Genomic DNA, 6,013 nt, shown 5'->3' on the forward strand with positions numbered 1-6,013 from the left:
AGGGCGGCGGTCCTGGGCGGTGGGCTCGGCGGGCTCGGTCGATGGCGGCGACAGTGTGGTCGAGAGCGGCGGCGGTGAGGTTGAGGGCGGGCGGCGGCGGCGGCGGTGAGGGCGCAGGCGCGCTCGGGCTCGGGCGGCGGCGACAGGGAGTATGGGAACAGGCCGGTGGGGGGGAAGGGGGGAAAGGAGGACTTAGCGAAATTTTGATGCGGGGGGTGGTTAACTCGAACTAGCAGTAGCGCACGTACAGACGCGCTATAGCTAACTTATCTACAGCGCGCTTTGGGGAAAACCGCTACTGCTAATGGAAGCAGTTATTTCTTTTGTTTAGTAAAAACATCAAAAATATGCATTGGTCATCATTGATCTTTTTGTGTACAATCTAAATAGTCAACATGAATCCTCACTGTACCTGTATAGGTACAGGCGAGGATTCATATTGCAACCACAAATCATACACATATAGTTCAATGAAGACCAAGTGCTCGAGATAGGTTGAGAAGCAACATATTTAAGGTGGTAAACACCTTGTTCGCTTAGCAGTATGGGACTAAACTTAATTAGTTGCGGTCATACTTAGCAGCAGCGAGTTTTGAGCAAAACCGCTGCTACTAAGTTCTTTAGCAGTAGCGCGTCCACGGGAAGGGCGCTACTACTATATCTTTCCTGGAGGCAACACCGTGGCAATTATAGTAGTAGCGCTCTTTTCACCTAGAGCGCTACTGCTACTCAGTCATTAGCAGCGCTCTTTTCTAAAGCTCGTTGCTGCTAATTAGCAGTAGCGTCTGTTTTTAGACCGCGCTGCTGCTAAGATTCTGTGTATAAGGTTTTCCCTAGTAGTGCCTCGCGGCGGTGCGGAGGAGCGGCCAAGCGCGCGTCGGCGACCTGTGCCGACGGCCTTGCTGCGGTGCGGAGGAGCAGCCGAGCGCGCGGTGGAGACCAGCACCGGTGGCCTTGCTGCGGGCGTTGCAGTCGCTGACATATGGGACCGGGGGCGGACACGAGCGGGCGACAGCGGTGGACGAGAGCGTCCGCTTTCATCCGCTTCGTACCCATTTGTTCCCAGATTTGGGTCAGGTTTGGGTCGGGGACGGACAGCAGGCGGACACGGACGTCCGTTTGGGTCGCCCCGTTGGGCCAAGTTTTCTGTTCGGATGACCCAAACAGACAAAATGGGTCCTTTCATTGGAGTTGCTCTTATCGTAGTTTGCTATTTGAAACTTCTTTTCCTTGTGGTTTGATCTCCCAAGATTTTCTCCGCAGACGACCAAACATTAAATCGCACTCGTTAGCCAGACGAGCGATGTGTGCCAGAGGATAGCACATCCTTCCCCACGGGTACGCTCATGTATGTGCGGTCTGCACACGTAGCAACTGCCTGAAAATTTAAAGAATTGGTTTCTTTTTTCTTTTGCGGGTAAAGAAAAGGCCAGATGGACGATGTAGGCAAACCACGATTTCCTATCCCACATTGACTAGTTCGGTCTCGTACGTAAAACTCTATATTTACTCAGGAGAAGGACCACAGTATGTGTCACGGTTGTCAGTCCGATGTCTATGGTTTTTCTCCGCAGAAGGCCAAACATTACGTCACGGTCGTTATGCAGACGACCGTTGTAGTCCAGCCACACATTCAGGTGTCCCACGTTGGCTACCCATCGAACTTCCTAGAAGTATACCGTATTTTTCACCCTGTGTGCAGGGGTGTTTGAATTTACCCAAAATGAAGGTGCCCTGTGTGCCAGGGCAGGGGCCAAGGTGTCTTCGTCAAAATTCTAGCTTTCCCTTTCCCCCACCTCTCCTTTAGATTTCAATTGGGTCCAATCCTTTTATGTTTGGCTTTTTTCCAGCTTTGTATATTAGCACTGATAGAAAAAGAGGCTTCCGTCCAGCCCCATTAGTCGCGAAACTGTAGGAACCGCGACTAATGAAGTCTTTAGTCGCGGTTCGGCAGATGAACCGCGACCAAATGCCTGGGCCCAGGGCGCTCGCGGGCTTTAGTCGCGGTTGGCCAGGCCAACCGGGACTAAAGGTGCCCAAAGGCCTTTAGTCGCGGTTGGCCAGGCCAACCGCGACTAAAGCTCCTCCCTTTTAGTCCCGGTTTGTGGCACGAACCGGAACTAATGGGGTTGAGACCTTTAGTCCCGGTTCGTGCCACGAACCGGTACTAAAGGTCCCATTTTCAAACTCTAACCCCCCCCCCCCCGGGATCGCCTTTTCAGTTTTAAAAAAAATAAAAGAAAATAATGGAAATGTCAAAAAAATAAAAGAAAATAAGTTTCTCATGTGATATGTGGTCTAGTTGTTGGGAAAATTTGCAAATGTGAATTTTGACTTTATTTGCAAAATCTCTCTGAAATTTGTAAAAATGGGCATAACTTTTGCATACTAACTCGGATGAAAAAGTTTTTTATATGAAAAATCATCTACTCGAAAAGTTACATCCAAATTTAACGGGGGGAACCCCGTTAAACATTTTCAAAATCCTCAAAAACCTAATAGAAAAAAAGTTACGGGGCTTGTAAGATCTAGAGTGGAAAAAATTGAAAAATATTCAAACAGTGGGCAAACTATGGTCAAACAATGGTCAAACTAATTATTCTAGAATATTAGTGTTACTAAATAATTATTTTAATTATTTCAATTTTGGTCAAATCTGGTCAAACTGTGGTCAACTGTGGTCAAACTGTGGTCAAACAATGGTCAAACTAATTATTCAAGAAATATTAGTGTTACTAAATAATTATTGTTTTTTAAAACAATAGTTTCAAACTCAAACAGTGAAATGTGTCACTTCATGCTCAAGCAAAATTCCTGAAGGTTAATAGGATTGACATCTTATTATTGTCAGGAAAACAACAAGTGCAGACTTGGAGCGTGGGAGAATAGAACCCGGAAGTTAAGCGTGCTTGGGCTGGAGTAGTGGGAGGGATGGGTGACCGGTTGGGAAGTTAGATGATTTGGAATGATGAGGGGTGATAAAAGAATAAATTGAGAAGTGATGAGGGGTGGTGATTAGAGACTAGAGGTTAAAATAATTCAGAAATTTGAAAAAAAAATTCAATTTTTTTTTCAAAAACCTGTGGCGGCCTTTAGTCGCGGTTAGCCACAAGAACCGCGACTAAAGGTCGTCCGCCCCGACGGCCACCTGGCGCCCACGTGGACGGGCCTTTAGTCGCGGTTCTTAAGCAACCGCGACTAAAGGGGGGGGGCCTTTAGTCGCGCCCGTTCGGTCGCGGTTGCGCAACCGCGACTAATGGCAGTTGCGAACCGCGACCAAAGGCCCTTTTTCCACCAGTGTAGGTACGGTGAAAGAATATCTCATAAAGACCTGGTTTGTTCCGTACCTAAATTTTTATTTTAGAAGCCGAACCAAAATATTTAAACAGAGCCACCAATAAACCCCAAAAGTAGCCCTTAATCATATACGAATATAATTATCCCAATAAAATATATGTTAGTGGACTAGCTATTTCTTTTAGCTTTTTAGATATAAAATGACTGATTTTTTGACTTCGCATGCACACTATGCAATGCATCGCTTATTGCGAGCGAGCTCGCTCACGTGTGGCGCCCCACATGGGCTGGTGCAGTAACGCTTGGTATTTTAATTGTTTAGTACTGTCACCAACTCGTCGTCTTAAAATAAGCGTCTCAACTTTGTACCTCCATATCCAAAATACCCAATATCTTCATGTCCAAAATATCTTCCCTACTATGCAACTAAGTCTCCAAGTGTCCAAGATACCTTCCCTACTATGCCATCGTGACAAGCATATCCAACACCTACTAAGTACAACAATAAGATAATATACAATAGCCAAGCACTGTAATGCAATATAACAATCATAATAAGGTAACATTACCTAGAGGAACAATGTAACATCGCCTCTCTTTGTCTTGTCAGTAAAGTATGAGAGCATCATGTACTGACCCTTCTCAACCGGCTAGGACATAGGTGAATTTTAGATCACAATATGTGTAACACAAGAAAATTTAGGTTATTGCAGTGCTTTCTACCACCGAAGGATGTAGAAACTACTACCGGTACTCTAGCAGCACATCATGTGCATCATCAGTCACATCCACATGTACACAATCCTATGTTAATATGAAAAAACGTGGCTAATCTAGCTTCTAATATTTGGAACATAACTAAGACCATTTTTTAAGTGGTTACCTTCAAATATGATTGCCATTTTGCACTTTTTTATATTCAAAGGTGTATCATCAATGTGTGACGTGATCATTTACGCCTAAGATCACCAATTGCATGCAGCACTTGCTTGAAATATCGACGGTTGCCTCTACAATCCTTCTGGAGGTGTTGCAAATCACTCTAAACCTTTGGTTATGACCAGTAACATGAAGGAACATTGTGACTTGGGCCATATGATGAGGGAGACCTTGTGGAGGTGCTCTGCCACCAAGGTGGAGGTGATGGGGTAGTGAGGATTGGACTTGCACCAAAAGTGTTGTGGTAACTCTAAAATCCCCGACAGTGTACATCTTTGACCTGCCGAGCCTCTCTTGCCACACACCTTGCGCGCAGCAGGACTAGCTATACATAAACAACTTTTGGAATTGGCATTGGTATTGGATTGTGTATATGTCTATGGTTGGGACTTGAGTATGTTAAAGGTTAGATGCTTGAGTCAAACATGTGTAACGCGGGCTAATAAATTAATGCATCGTGGCGGTAGTCAAAATAGACAAAATAAATCTAGGCTAGATGGATAATCACAAATGGAACGTTGCGGGCGCCCGTGGCATGGTGAATGGACCGGCCCTGGCGTGATAGTCAAAATGTGTCTAATGATCTTGGCGTCGCTTTGTAGTCGATTCTATTATATCAATTGATCACTGACTCTAATTAACCAATATCATCTCCATGTCTGCTTTTTGTAAAGGTCCAGTCATGTAAATTGTAACAACATCCGATTCAGGTTTCCTTGGCTGGCCTAGGTGAGGGATTCTTTGAGTACCTTGTGAACCTAACCAAGGGGGCCACACAGGCACCTAACATATAAAACAATATATCTGAGGCCCAAGTTTAACATCGTACGACCTTCCAGTTAAGCACCAAATGATTCATGCAGCACGACATTGTGAATACTCCTCCTCCCATTTCCGTCTCTCATGTTGGCAGCCGTTGCACTACGGTTCGAAGATGTTAAGGATCGAATAATTGTCTTGTGCAATGACCAGTGCCGATAGTGATAAACCGCTTAAAACATGTAGGAAAGAGGAGATTACAACAAGTCATCCTTGATGTTGGTATTTCTGTTGGAACTTTATTAGTCCTAGTGGTTGTGCTCGCTTGTGTTTTCCGGCAGAGGAGAAGGATCAAGGCCAACAAGGAAAACCAAGGTATGCCACAGAAGAGCACAGGGTTCAAAGGGGAACAAAGAGAAAGCGAGGCATAGTTGAATTGTGTGTTTCTTATTGCAGATAATGCAGGGGATGGCATGAACTATATTAGTCTGGAAGCGTTAAGAGCTGCAACATCCAATTTTTCTATAAACAATAAACTGGGAGAAGGAGGATTCGGAGAGGTGTTTAAGGTACGCTTAATATGTTGTTATGAATATCACATGAGAATACAAATCCATACTAGTAATACCAGGCAATAATTAGGTAAATTGTTTATTTTAATCCAAGAGCAAACTTGCTTCTACATAGGGCGAATTGCAGGATGGAACCAAAATAGCCGTCAAAAGGCTCTTAAAGGACTCTGCTCAAGGGCTCGATGAGTTGAAAAATGAGCTAATGTTAGCTAACAGACTTAAGCACAAGAATCTGGTGCAGCTTCTCGGCGTTTGCTTGCGAGAGAAATTGATGGTGTACGAATACATGCCTAATGGAAGCCTACACACGAGCCTTTTCAGTAATCCTCCCTGTCCCAACTCATCTTGTTAAAACTTTAGTACAGCTAGCTATACACCCCTAGTCCGCATATTCTGCTGTTTTTAGTTCGAGTGGTGCATGTATGTCACAGGTTCAGAGAAGGCAC

General features: G+C 44.8%; 1 long non-coding RNA gene across 2 annotated transcripts; it reads left to right on the forward strand.

Annotated features, from left to right (window-relative positions):
- The first annotated feature begins 3,671 nt into the window (after positions 1-3,671).
- On the forward strand, positions 3,672-6,013 carry LOC119287266. Of its 2 annotated transcripts, XR_005140802.1 has the most exons (4): positions 3,672-5,370; positions 5,452-5,564; positions 5,683-5,887; positions 5,999-6,013. It is a non-coding gene; the product is annotated as an uncharacterized LOC119287266 (long non-coding RNA). The 2 variants fall into 2 exon arrangements; XR_005140801.1 differs by having other exon boundaries at positions 5,683-6,007.

Source organism: Triticum dicoccoides, chromosome 4A, assembly GCF_002162155.2.
Source record: "Triticum dicoccoides isolate Atlit2015 ecotype Zavitan chromosome 4A, WEW_v2.0, whole genome shotgun sequence".
Taxonomy (NCBI): Eukaryota; Viridiplantae; Streptophyta; class Magnoliopsida; order Poales; family Poaceae; genus Triticum; species Triticum dicoccoides.